The sequence below is a fragment of the Lissotriton vulgaris genome, chromosome 8 (genome assembly GCF_964263255.1).
Source record: "Lissotriton vulgaris chromosome 8, aLisVul1.2, whole genome shotgun sequence".
NCBI lineage: Eukaryota > Metazoa > Chordata > Amphibia > Caudata > Salamandridae > Lissotriton > Lissotriton vulgaris.
Window position 1 is genome coordinate 527,335,187 of NC_141696.1, and position 15,322 is coordinate 527,350,508.

The following is a 15,322-nucleotide window of genomic DNA, read 5'->3' on the forward strand; positions in this document are numbered from 1 at the left end:
TCTTACTTGTTACGGTCACCACCACCGTATGCACAGGGTGCTACGGCTCCACCTGTACCAAATGTTCAATTGCCGGTTGCTGGACAACCTGGTATTCCTGCTCCTGCCCCTCAGAATCAAGCTCCTGTACCTCCTGTGGTTAATGTAAATGTTCCTACGGCACCTCCTCTTCCTGGGTTGCCGACTTCTCTACCTATACCTGTATCGCTTACACCTACTGTTTCACAAGCTATCTTACTCGATACTCCTACTGTCCCGCTATCTGTTCCAACTGCTACTGTGTTCTCCGCATCTGCCAGTATTATGACTCCGCTTTCTGTTCGACGAAAAATCACTGATTCTGTCTCTAACATTCTGTCTCCTTTCTATAAATCTTTAATTAAGACTCCTACTTCTGACTCTGTACAAAGACGTAGTCAGCTCCCAAGTACTGAGGAACGGGGAATATTAGATTCCACGGCTCTCAGATGGATTTCGAAAAGTAGGAGATATAGTACGAGAGATGTACAAGATACATTTATGCAGTGGAATGAACCAACGCAACGATATGTCTTCGACGAGATGTGCTCTCTTTTACGTGAGGAACTAGAAGAAGATGACTCTGAATTGAATTTAGAAGACTTAATTAAGGTTCAGAAAGAGTTTGCTGCAGGAATGATAGTAGGTCAAAATATAAAAGAAGCGATGAAACTGATTTTAAGTTATAGGAATGATCCATCACTTCGTTCACCGAGAGACTTAGAGAAAAGTAGTACGAAGCTGAGTCGCCAATATCCAATGAGGGAGGTTCCTCCAATTTGGCGCGAAGCTATTCAAGCTGACGCAGTGAATGGTGTTGTTGGCGCTCCGGCCCAATTCCAAAGAGTGTGGATACACATTCCGTGGAAGCGAGCCGAAGTGTTAGCAGTGAAGCAGGCCTTGCCAGACCCGCGTAAGAATCCTGCTGGGTACTATAAGGAATTAGCACAAACAGTTGAGGCCTGTGTAATGAATCTGGCGGACATTGACATGTTATTTGGGAATGTAGTTCCGCAACCAATTTGGGCTAAAATTCGTAAAGAGAATCATCCAGTTGCTCTAGGTGGTGATTGGGCAGCTATCATTGCAGCGGATGGTCAGCAAATAGGTGGTTCCAAACCCGAACCTCTAATTGCTAATCTTCCAGGTAGGATAATAGACTTAATGAAGACTCTGATGCCAGCATTGCGTGTTAATTGGGACAAGTTGTCCGCATGCAGGCAAAAGAAAGACGAAAGTGTCTCCGACTTTTTCACGAGGTTCGAAGAGACTTTTGTAGATCACAGTGGTCAGGATATGAGCACAGAAGGAGGACAGAGATTGTTTGTCGACAAATTTGTACACAATTTGTTACCTGAGCTGTGCAATAAATTAAAAGATTCCGAGAGTGCGTGGGCTGTCTCTACAACTGCGCAAATACTTGCAACTGCACAGTATTATGAAAACAGGGATAAAGAGGAGAAAGAGAAATCAGATAAGAAAACGAAAGACTTAAAGACTAAAGTTCTTTTGCAACAGGCATATCCGCCTCGCATGAATCAGACTAATACGCAGCAAGGATCGTATCAAAGGACAGATTATGGTTCTCAGAGACCACAATATCAGTGGAATCAGTGTGCGTATTGTAAGAAAGAGGGTCATTATAAAAATGAGTGTCCAGTCTTAGCGCAAAATAACGCAGCCGCAGCTCAGAGAGGTCGTGGTGGTTTTGTGCAGAATTCTAGAGGTCGAGGACGAGGTGCTATGCCTCCACAGACGAATGATTGCCCTTCCAATCACTTTGATCAACGAAATGGACAGTCTGCCCAACAAAATAGATCTCAACAGTATCATGTTGAAGACTATTGTGAAAATGATGAGGGATTTCAACAAAGTGAGTACTAGGACAGCCATGGACAGAGAGAGGGAGTAGTATCAGTTCCAGTGGATCAGAGTGGGCCTTATGTCGCAGTAGCAACATCAGGTGTAGTCGAACCGTTTCTGTTGGATACTGGTGCCGCAAAAAGTTCTATCATTCATGCGAAACTCCCTGGCGTACCTTTGTCCGGCTTAACAAATGTTTCTGTAGGTTTTTCAGGCGCCCCTGTTTACAACCCCGTATCTGGTCCTTTGTCTATTTCTGTTGGACCGTGTCAATTGAAAGCACCCCTGATTTTGACGACAGGTTGTAATGAAAATCTGCTTGGTTTAGACTTGTTAAAACGCCTATACGCGACATTGTACTGTTCTCCGGAAGGAGTACAGCTTACGTTGGGTAAAAGAATCACCTCTCCGATGTACTTGTCAATGGATGCACTCCCGCCAGAGCTGCGTTCACTCCCTGATACTCTTTGGGCGACTGGTCCTAATGATGTAGGCCTTTTAGAAATACCACCATATGTAGTCACTTTAAAAGCAAATGTAAAATTTCCACGAATTCCTCAATACAAGATCTCTACTGAAGGTGAACGTGCACTTTTACTGATTGTGCAAGATTTGATTAAGAAAGGTGTGGTTGAAGAAACTAGAGGAAATGTCTGTAACAGTCCTGTATTACCGATTTTGAAACGAACTGATCCTACAAAGCCTCCAGTATATAGGTTTGTTATCGATCTCAGAGAGGTTAATAAGATTGTGGTTCCGCAGTTTCCTGTGGTTCCAGACATTACTGCCTTGTTAACGTTGATTCCTGCAACAGCTACATGGTTTTCAGTCATCGACTTGAAAAACGCCTTTTTCAGCATTCCAATAGCCGAAGAAAGCAGAGATATTTTCGGCTTCTGTCTAGGAGGTCGAAGCTTCAGATTTAAACGTGCTCCACAAGGCTATTGTGAGAGCCCATCCATTTACAGTCAGGCATTAAAAAGTCAGTTAGATTCCTTTGTACTTCCTCCAGGTTCTGCTCTAGTGCAGTATGTAGATGACCTTCTAGTGGCTGCCGATGACAAGGAAACTTGCAAAGCAGCTACGATTTCGTTATTGCATCATGTGTCTAATTTGAATCACAAGGTGTCACCTTTGAAAATGCAATATTGCTGCCAAGAAGTGACCTACCTAGGTCATCTCTTGTCAAAGGAGGGAAGGAAGTTGACCCCAGAGAGAATAAAAGCAATTACGCAGATGAGTGTTCCTCGCACACAGAGAGAAGTACGTGCCTTTTTAGGTATTACCTCTTACTGTATGCAGTGGATCCCAAATTTTTCTCTTTTAGCAAAACCGTTGGTAGCTTTGACTGGGAAAAACGTTCCGAGTCCGGTGCCATGGTCTGCTGAATGTCAGGAGAGTTTTTCTGAGTTACGAAATGCACTTTGTTCAGCTCCTGTATTGGGTACACCCGATTACAGCAAGCCATTCACGCTCTATGTTCACGAAAGAGAAGGTTGCGCGTTGAGTGTTCTGACACAGACATTTGGTGATAAACAACGCCCTTGTGCGTACTTTTCATCAACATTAGATCCAGTAGCTAGAGTGTTACCTAGTTGTTTGAGAGCTACAGCGGCAGCTGCGGCTTCCATTCGACAATCTGCTGGTTTGGTGATGAATAACATGCTAGTGGTCATGGTTCCTCATGCTGTGGATACACTCATGAACAGAACCAAGACACAACACCTTACCAGTGCGAGATTATCTGGCTACGAGCTGACACTGCTAGCGAGTCATATTCAGATCAAAAGATGCAATGTATTGAATCCAGCAACACTGTTGCCGGCTAATCAAGAGTCGAGTGATTCCGAACCCCATGATTGTTGTTTCAGAACCGAGGAAGAGACAAAAGGACAAATTGATTTAAAAGACACCCCATTGTCAGATCCAGATGGCACGTTGTATGTTGATGGGTCATGTTTTAAATTGGAGAATGGTGATGTGACTGCTGCTTATGCAGTAACGACTTTGAGTACGATTGTGGAGACTGCAAGAGTGAGTCAGAATTCTGCCCAAGCTGCAGAGTTAATCGCCCTAACAAGAGCGTGTGTTTTAGCTAAGGGAAAGAGAGTGAATGTGTTCACAGATAGTCAGTATGCGTTTGGCGTGGCCCATCATTTTGGCCGTTTGTGGAAAGAAAGAGGTTTTATTACGTCCCATGGGACTAAGATTCAACATGGTCAGTTAGTTAACGACTTGTTAGAATCTCTAACCTTGCCGACTGAAGTTGCGATTGTGAAATGCAGTGCGCATAAAGCAATCACGGATGATGTTGGTCGTGGTAATGCTTTTGCTGATGAGACTGCTAAACAGACAGCTAGAAATATGATGAGTAGAATGTATGTTGCAACGTCTGCAAGATGGATTTCCGAGTCTGGAATGTGTGAGGATACCGTGGAAAGTGTGAAAGAGATTCAGAAAGAGGCAACTGAGGAGGAAAAACGTGCATGGAAAGAAAGTACGGGCAAGTTGGATTCGAGTGGGTGTTGGATTGACTTGTCGGAACAACAGCGTTGGATGTTGCCTGATGCGTATGTGCTTGCAGTGGTGACAATGGCACATGGAGTAGCGCACATAAGTTCTAAAGGAATCTGTAAAATGTTGGCCCCAGTCTGGAAGAATGATGGGATTAGTAAATGTGCAGAGAGAGTGGTGAAAAATTGTATGGTATGCCTGATGCATAATCCTGGCAAGGGAACTCCTACTCCTGCTGGTCACTTCGCTCCACCCTCTTGCCCCTTTGAAGTGATTCAGTTAGACTTCATTCACATGGATCGGTGCAATAACTTAAAATACGTCCTGGTGGTAGTTTGTGCTTTCTCCAGATGGATCGAAGCATATCCACTAAAGGACAACACTGCCCTATCAACTGCCAAAATTCTTCTCAAAGAATATTTCCCTAGATACGGAATGCCACGGATTGTATGGTCAGATAACGGAAGTGAGTTTATAGGGAAAGTTATGCAGAGTGTGTGTGCCGGTTTAGGTATTAAGCAAAAATTTCACAGTGCAAACCATCCCCAGTCTGCTGGTTTAGTTGAGGGTTACAATGGCACCCTCAAACTAAAACTTGCTAAAATACAGGCATCCACGGGTTTATCCTGGCCAGACGCATTACCCTTGGCTTTGTTATCCACGAGAGCGACTGTGCATTCTAGAGTAGGGCTTAGTCCATACGAAATTGTCTTTGGCCGTCCTGCTAATATTTGGGGAGTGCCAAGGCCAAAGGAATTTTGTTCTCTGGAATACCCAATGTTGATTGATTACCTTTACGACTTGACTGCTAAATTGAGTCTTATTCACCAACAGGTTTTCGATGCATTGCCAAAGCCTCCGGAGAGTTCAGGTCATCAGCTGAAACCAGGTGACCACGTTGTGGTACGAAACTTTGCGAGGACGAAGAACCTTCAGCCCAGATTTGTTGGCCCCTTCCAGGTGTTATTGGCGACGAGAACTGCTGTTCGTGTGGCTGGTCGCAAGCATTGGATACATGCAACACACGTCAAACGTGTGCCCCTGCCACTTCCTTACGACAACTGGGTGAAGAAGAGAATTGGTGCCTCTGAATTCGAGCAAACACCCAAGTTTATCCCTTTCAGCGATGCCGAATTGATAACTGACACTTCAAACTCTGACTCTCCTCCTGAAACTACTTCTTTGGCTCCTGAACACTTGCCCTCTGCATCAGAAGAAACTTTGCCATCTGCGAACTTGAACATTGCAAACTCTATTGACAACACACTGTTTCCTGATCAAACGGTTCCTGCAAAACTAAGATACAACTTACGATCTCGTAATATGGACAAATAAAGCAGGAAACTGCCTATTGTGATATTTGAAATTTTGAACTTTTGCTTTCAGCCAGGAAGTTTGCTATTGTTTTATTGTTTTTTAAAAATTTGCCTTGCCGTCTGGGTAGCCGTAGGGTCGTGGCTGTGTGCCTAGTTGAATCTGCGGGGGTCAGACACAAGGTCGATCTTTCTGTTGGTTCTGGGAACTCCCAGGGCTGATAGAGGCATTTTCATCTACGTACACATCATCAGTGGTCGCGAGCGGATTGTAGAAGATGGAGCTTCCTGCGCTGCAACGAGAAAATGTGATTTATGTTCGCAGAAACAGACTTTACAGAATCCTTCATAGTAAATGTTTTCTGATGCAATGTGCTATTACATTTTTAATTGTTTTAATAACGTTGGTGGGTGGAATCATTTTTGGTATACATTTAATCTTTGTGCCAGTAACTACAGTACCTCCCCTTGATCCTGCTACTTCTACTGTTTCTTCTATGCATTCTTTTCACTCGTTTCCTGAACATGAGCAAGCTCGACGCTCAGAATTTATCAATAACACTTTTGTACAGCTCTTGCACCAACACCAACTGGTAGTTAACACTACAGACTGCTGGGTGTGTGGCTTGATACCCCACACTATGGATAAAGGCATTCCCTATCTGGTTTTGCCTTTTAGCTATAATGGATCATTTCAGGCCTTTCAAACCATCTTTGCTTATGCCCTTGAAACCTATCCTCCGCGTCCACCACGTTCCACTAAATATAACTCTGCCAACAAAGCTTTAGTCCAGGGAATTATTGACATGATTAAGGACGTCAATAATACTCCATCTTACCCTAGAGACGAATTGCGAGTATATTTGAGTTGGAATTCTTCAGAGTATCGCCTTAGTTTGGGAGAAAGCAAGCGTAAAAGCTCAACTCCAATCTGGGTCGTACCTCACCGAGGTCAGGTCTGTTTGCAAGGAAATGGGAGAAATCCGAGAGCTCAGCTAGGGAGGAGTGAGTGCGTAGAGACTTACGTGTTTCCGTCTAACTCTTCCCCTGCTTTTCTTACTGCTAGGGGTACCTACTTCATCTGTCAAGACAGACCGTATACATGGTTGCCTGCCGACTTTGCGGGGTCATGCTATATTGCTCGATTGTTGCCTCCAACATACACTGCTTCATCTGACTACCACAAGACCAGAGTAGCAAGAGGTGTTTTCAGCAAGGAAGACACCGCTGGTCAGGAAGCTGGAGACTTCTTCAAAGGTTTCCTTCCGTTCTGGGGGCCTATGGCCAATAGTAGAAACATACGTCAGCTAACACGGGTAGTTGAATCTACTATTACCGAAACTGCTGGTGCCCTTAGCAATTTGACAGCTGAGCTTCAGGCGGATAGACTCATGACGTTGCAGAACCGTATGGTTCTAGACGTAATACTTGCAGATCGAGGTGGGGTATGCAGAATGATCCAATCGAGCTGCTGTGTCTTTATTCCCAATAATGCTCCAACAGTCTATGAGGCGATCTCTAAGCTACACAAGATTTCCGACTCTATACACGTAGACAAGGGAAACTGGTCCTTCATGGAGTGGTTTTGGACTCTGATATCAGCGTGGGGATGGAAGGTTCTGATGGTCATTGGTGTCATCTTAGTATTCCTGTTCTCATGCTGCCTGATTATCCAGTGTGGTCCTGCTCTGTGTAGTCTTTGCGCTGCAACCTGTTTTAGAAAACCACCTGCGTTTGGAGAAAAGGCGCGAGAAAGGATGATGTTACAACAACATGTCACTGACCTGATGAGCATAGAATTAGACTCTGACATAGACTCTGACATAGACTTCGTAATTGCCTATGTAAGGGCAAAAGGAGGGTCTGAGGTTCCGTGACGATTTGAACCTGTGTTTTCAATATTGTCGGAAATACATAATATTGGTATCAGCGAACCGCAAATGATCCATTTAGCATATCCTGGTGTTTTCGCCACGCTACGAGCAAGAGTACTCCGGTTACGAACACATCTCCGATCTACCCATGGCATCCATCTTAGATCATGGCAGCCATTTTGTGTTTCTTGCCCTCACATACGCAATAACCTTTGATACCTTCATTTCGATTAAGGACACGTAGCCTTAGCCGGCGATTCACCTTTCCAGTGACACGTGCACCTTGGAACAGAACACGCTGTAGCTGCATGACTCGACAAAGGCTGCCTCCTCTGCCCGAGGCCAGTCCTGCTATACTGGTTTTTGTGGTCGTTGGCCTGATCATGATTAGGCGGCCGAAGCCGGTAGCCTTGCCCATTTACAACCCACAAACATCCCTTATCCTGCTTTTCTATCTTCTGCACCTGGCTCTGCTCCTTTCCTTCTGGGCCTTTATTAGGGGGAGGTAACGAAATTTACGATGAGGCGGTCCGGGTCTTGAATGAAAAGTTGACATGAGATTATGATGGAAAAGTGGGAACCCCTCGTTCGTAATGTTTTGACATCAGATATTGTCGACGATTCCTGTGCAACGCCAAATATTTATTGTTTAGGACACAAAGGTTTGGGAATGTACTAACATGTGAAGGATTTGCCTGAAGGCCAATATTTAGTATATAAGGAGCAACCCTCTTTGTACAAATCGAACAGGCTCCTAGAATCTGCCCGTGTGTAGTTTCTGTGACTTCTGTGTCCCTGCAGTAATAAACCTTTGGTCTTTGACGCCACCATCGAGAAGCCCGTGTTTCTGTTTATTTGTGCACCGAGACAGGTGGAACTCCGGGGTCTTCGGGTGTTGTTCCCTGACACCTCTGGACGGAACCAAAAAGTCCAGAACTCCATTTCCCAGACCGGAATCAAGCATCCAAGGACCGGTTTCTGGCTATCAGCCTTCATCAGCCTGGATAGCTTGACTCCAGTGGTGTGGAGAGCCTGGGACTCACGTCTGAGTATACCCAGCACACTCGGGGTGAAAATTGCAAAAAACACAGTTGATGGACAGAATGTAGAACAATGTCATACATTCACCCCAGTAGAAGGATCTCGGCCTAAATCCATCGTTTTTTTGCACTCCACACCACCCTGGGTTAGACACTGGCTATATGCAAATCAGCTCTGACCCTGTGCCTCATGGGAACAGTCCAGTCCGAACTACCAAGCCATGTCTTTCCCAGACCGGAATCAAGCATCCAAGGACCGGTTTCTGGCTATCAGCCTTCATCAGCCTGGATAGCTTGACTTCAGTGGTGTGGAGAGCCTGGGACTCACGTCTGAGTATCCCCAGCACACTCGGGGTGAAAATTGCAAAAAACACAGTTGATGGACAGAATGTAGAACAATGTCATACATTCACCCCAGTACAAGGATCTGGGCCTAAATCCATCGTTTTTTTGCACTCCACACCACCCTGGGTTAGACACTGGCTATATGCAAATCAGCTCTGACCCTGTGCCTCATGGGAACAGTCCAGTCCGAACTACCAAGCCATGTCTTTCCCAGACCGGAATCAAGCATCCAAGGACCGGTTTCTGGCTATCAGCCTTCATCAGCCTGGATAGCTTGACTCCAGTGGTGTGGAGAGCCTGGGACTCACGTCTGAGTATACCCAGCACACTCGGCGTGAAAATTGCAAAAAACACAGTTGATGGACAGAATGTAGAACAATGTCATACATTCACCCCAGTACAAGGATCTGGGCCTAAATCCATCGTTTTTTTGCACTCCACACCACCCTGGGTTAGACACTGGCTATATTCAAATCAGCTCTGACCCTGTGCCTCATGGGAACAGTCCAGTCCGAACTACCAAGCCATGTCTTTCCCAGACCGGAATCAAGCATCCAAGGACCAGTTTCTGGCTATCAGCCTTCATCAGCCTGGATAGCTTGACTCCAGTCTTGTGGAGAGCCTGGGACTCACGTCTGAGTATACCCAGCACACTCGGGGTGAAATTGCAAAAAACACAGTTGATGGACAGAATGTAGAACAATGTCATACATTCACCCCAGTACAAGGATCTGGGCCTAAATCCATCGTTTTTTTGCACTCCACACCACCCTGGGTTAGAGACTGGCTATATGCAAATCAGCTCTGACACTGTGCCTCATGGGAACAGTCCAGTCCGAACTACCAAGCCATGTCTTTCCCAGACCGGAATCAAGCATCCAAGGACCGGTTTCTGGCTATCAGCCTTCATCAGCCTGGATAGCTTGACTCCAGTGGTGTGGAGAGCCTGGGACTCACGTCTGAGTATCCCCAGCACACTCGGGGTGAAAATTGCAAAAAAAACAGTTGATGGACAGAATGTAGAACAATGTCATCCATTCACCCCAGTACAAGGATCTCGGCCTAAATCCATCGTTTTTTTGCACTCCACACCACCCTGGGTTAGACACTGGCTATATGCAAATCAGCTCTGACCCTGTGCCTCATGGGAACAGTCCAGTCCAGTCCGAACTACCAAGCCATGTCTTTCCCAGACCGGAATCAAGCATCCAAGGACCGGTTTCTGGCTATCAGCCTTCATCAGCCTGGATAGCTTGACTCCAGTGGTGTGGAGAGCCTGGGACTCACGTCTGAGTATACCCAGCACACTCGGGGTGAAATTGCAAAAAACACAGTTGATGGACAGAATGTAGAACAATGTCATACATTCACCCCAGTACAAGGATCTGGGCCTAAATCCATCGTTTTTTTGCACTCCACACCACCCTGGGTTAGACACTGGCTATATGCAAATCAGCTCTGACCCTGTGCCTCATGGGAACAGTCCAGTCCGAACTACCAAGCCATGTATTTCCCAGACCGGGGTGGTGTGGAGTGCAAAAAAATGATTGATTTAGGCCCAGATCCTTGTACTGGGGTGAATGTATGACATTGTTCTACATTCTGTCCATCAACTGTTTTTTTTGCAATTTTCACCCCAAGTGTGCTGGGTATACTCAGACGTGAGTCCCAGGCTCTCCACACCACTGGAGTCATGCTATCCAGGCTGAATGAAGGCTGATAGCCAGAAACCGGTCCTTGGATGCTTGATTCCGGTCTGGGAAAGACATGGCTTGGTAGTTCGGACTGGACTGTTCCCATGGGGCACAGGGTCAGAGCTGATTTGCATATAGCCAGTGTCTAACCCAGGGTGGTGTGGAGTGCAAAAAAACGATGGATTTCGGCCCAGATCCTTGTACTGGGGTGAATGTATGACATTGTTCTACATTCTGTCTATCAACTGTGTTTTTTGCAATTTTCACCCCGAGTGTGCTGGGTATACTCAGACGTGAGTCCCAGGCTCTCCACACCACTGGAGTCAAGCTATCCAGGCTGAATGAAGGCTGATAGCCAGAAACCGGCCCTTCGATGCTTGATTCCGGTCTGGTAAAGACATGGCTTGGTAGTTCGGACTGGACTGTTCCCATGGGGCACAGGGTCAGAGCTGATTTGCATATAGCCAGTGTCTAACCCAGGGTGGTGTGGAGTGCAAAAAAACGATGGATTTAGGCCCAGATCCTTGTACTGGGGTGAATGTATGACATTGTTCTACATTCTGTCCATCAACTGTGTTTTTTGCAATTTTCACCCCGAGTGTGCTGGGTATACTCAGACGTGAGTCCCAGGCTCTCCACACCACTGGAGTCAAGCTATCCAGGCTGAATGAAGGCTGATAGCCAGAAACCGGTCCTTGGATGCTTGATTCTGGTCTGGGAAAGACATGGCTTGGTAGTTCGGACTGGACTGTTCCCATGGGGCACAGGGTACGAGCTGATTTGCATATAGCCAGTGTCTAACCCAGGGTGGTGTGGAGTGCAAAAAAACGATGGATTTAGGCCCAGATCTTTGTACTGGGGTGAATGTATGACATTGTTCTACATTCTGTCCATCAACTGTGTTTTTTGCAATTTTCACCCCGAGTGTGCTGGGTATACTCAGACGTGAGTCCCAGGCTCTCCACACCAATGGAGTCAAGCTATCCAGGCTGAATGAAGGCTTATAGCCAGAAACCGGTCCTTGGATGCTTGATTCCGGTCTGGGAAAGACATGGATTGGTAGTTCGGTTTGGACTGTTCCCATGGGGCACAGGGTACGAGCTGATTTGCATATAGCCAGTGTCTAACCCAGGGTGGTGTGGAGTGCAAAAAAACGATGGATTTAGGCCCAGATCCTTGTACTGGGGTGAATGTATGACATTGTTCTACATTCTGTCCATCAACTGTGTTTTTTGCAATTTTCACCCCAAGTGTGCTGGGTATACTCAGAAGTGAGTCCCAGGCTCTCCACACCACTGGAGTCAAGCTATCCAGGCTGAATGAAGGCTGATAGCCAGAAACCGGTCCTTGGATGCTTGATTCCGGTCTGGGAAAGACATGGCTTGGTAGTTCGGACTGGACTGTTCCCATGGGGCACAGGGTCAGAGCTGATTTGCATATAGCCAGTGTCTAACCCAGGGTGGTGTGGAGTGCAAAGAACGATGGATTTAGGCCCAGATCCTTGTACTGGGGTGAATGTATGACATTGTTCTACATTCTGTCCATCAACTGTGTTTTTTGCAATTTTCACCCCGAGTGTGCTGGGTATACTCAGACGTGAGTCCCAGGCTCTCCACACCACTGGAGTCAAACTATCCAGGCTGAATGAAGGCTGATAGCCAGAAACTGGTCCTTGGATGCTTGATTCCGGTCTGGGAAAGACATGGCTTGGTATTTCGGACTGGACTGTTCCCATGGGGCACAGGGTCAGAGCTGATTTGCATATAGCCAGTGTCCAACCCAGGGTGGTGTGGACTGCAAACAAACGATGGATTTAGGCCCAGATCCTTGTACTGGGGTGAATGTATGACATTGTTCTACATTCTGTCCATCAACTGTGTTTTTTGCAATTTTCACCCCGAGTGTGCTGGGTATACTCAGATGTGAGTCCCAGGCTCTCCACACCACTGTAGTCAAGCTATCCAGGCTGAATATAGGCTGATAGCCAGAAACCGGTTCTTGGATGCTTGATTCCAGTCTGGGAAAGACATGGCTTGGTAGTTCGGACTGGACTGTTCCCATGGGGCACAGGGTCAGAGCTGATTTGCATATAGCCAGTGTCTAACCCAGGGTGGTGTGGAGTGCAAAAAAATGATGGATTTAGGCCCAGATCCTTGTACTGGGGTGAATGTATGACATTGTTCTACATTCTGTCCATCAACTGTGTTTTTTGCAATTTTCACCCCGAGTGTGCTGGGTATACTCAGACGTGAGTCCCAGGCTCTCCACACCACTGGAGTCAAGCTATCCAGGCTGAATGAAGGCTGATAGCCAGAAACCGGTCCTTGGATGCTTGATTCCGGTCTGGGAAAGACATGGCTTGGTAGTTCGGACTGGACTGTTCCCATGGGGCACAGGGTCAGAACTGATTTGCATATAGCCAGTGTCTAACCCAGGGTGGTGTGGAGTGCAAAAAAACGATGGATTTAGGCCCAGATCCTTGTAATGGGGTGAATGTATGACATTGTTCTACATTCTGTCTATCAACTGTGTTTTTTGCAATTTTCACCCCGAGTGTGCTGGGTATACTCAGACGTGAGTCCCAGGCTCGCCACACCACTGGAGTCAAGCTATCCAGGCTGAATGAAGGCTGATAGCCAGAAACCGGTCCTCCGATGCTTGATTCCGGTCTGGGAAAGACATGGCTTGGTAGTTCGGACTGGACAGTTCCCATGGGGCACAGGGTCAGAGCTGATTTGCATATAGCCAGTGTCTAACCCAGGGTGGTGTGGAGTGCAAAAAAACGATGGATTTAGGCCCAGATCCTTGTACTGGGTGACTGTATGACATTGTTCTACATTCTGTCCATCAACTGTGTTTTTTGCAATTTTCACCCCGAGTGTGCTGGGTATACTCAGACGTGAGTCCCAGGCTCGCCACACCACTGGAGTCAAGCTATCCAGGCTGAATGAAGGCTGATAGCCAGAAACCGGTCCTTGGATGCTTGATTCCGGTCTGGGAAAGACATGGCTTGGTAGTTCGGACTGGACTGTTCCCATGGGGCACAGGGTCAGAGCTGATTTGCATATAGTCAGTGTCTAACCCTTGGTGGTGTGGAGTGCAAAAAAACTATGGCTTTAGGCCCAGATCCTTGTACTGGGGTGAATGTATGCCATTGTTCTACATTCTGTCCATCAACTGTGTTTTTTGCAATTTTCACCCCGAGTGTTCTGGGTATACTCAGACGTGAGTCCCAGGCTCTCCACACCACTGGAGTCAAGCTATCCAGGCTGAATGAAGGCTGATAGCCAGAAACCGGTCCTTGGATGCTTGATTCCGGTCTGGGAAAGACATGGCTTGGTAGTTCGGACTGGACTGTTCCCATGGGGCACAGGGTCAGAGCTGATTTGCATATAGCCAGTGTCTAACCCAGGGTGGTGTGGAGTGCAAAAAAACGATGGATTTAGGCCCAGATCCTTGTACTGGGGTGAATGTATGACATTGTTCTACATTCTGTCCATCAACTGTGTTTTTTGCAATTTTCAATTACAGTGATAACAAACTCGTTTTCGGGGCCACACAAAAGAAACACGATAAACCTCTTGCCCAAGTGTGTCATATACTTGACAATGCGGGTCTCACTTTAAATGTGGCACAATGTGAATTTCATCAAATCAAGCTCAAGTTCTCTGAGCATATCTTTTCTGATGGGAAAATGACTGTGGATTCAAATAAAGTACAGGCCTTGTTATCCACTCTTCCCCCACAAGATGTAACTATGGTGAGATGCTTCCTTGGTATAGCCAGCTACTGTTCAAGGAATATACAAGAATTTGCCACTGTAAGTACCCCATTGGGAGACTTAAGAAAACAAAGTGTCCCATTTCACAGGTCAAGTGAATGTGAACAAAGCTTCAAGAAAATCAAGCATTCATTTGAGAACACAACTGAAATTGCATACTTTGATCTGAAATTGCAGTTGTAAGTTGAAAGGTGCAAGCCCAGCAGAGTTGGGTGCCATCCTTGCCCAACACACTGGACATCCTAACGCCCAAGGCCCATTGTGGTTTATGCTAGCCAAAGCTTGTCAACAACAGAACGTGCTCATTCACAACCCAAAAAAAGAAAGCTTAGCTGTAATGTTGGCCTGTGAATATTTTCATGTCTTCCTGTATGGAACACATTTCACTGTTTCAGAATCAGAATCATCTTTATTCAGTTGCTAACAGCCATAAAAGCATGCAAAATAGCAATACATTACAAATAACATCATAATAATTAAAACACTCAAATAAAATACATAAAAACATCAAGTGAGATAAAATGAGGTAGACAACAATCTAGATAAAACAGGCTGGAAAAATAACAACTTGGCTAAGCTGCAGCCTGTAGAAATAAGCTCACATATCTGCAAGTTTCATCATTTGGCACTCCTAATAAAAAACGATAGGCCTGGAAACAGAGCTGCAAATTTCCAAGCCCTAAAAAGGTGCAAGAAATCTTTGGGTGCACATTCATATAATATTCACAGGATAAAAGAAAATGCACCATGATTTGTTTACACAGATTACTACATGGGCATACTCTGAAACCAAGCTTCAGAGTAATTTACCGCTCCTGCCGGGAAGCTGAACAGTAAAACTCTTTGCCAACTCTTGCTAGTGTTCCACAGTTAATTAGTA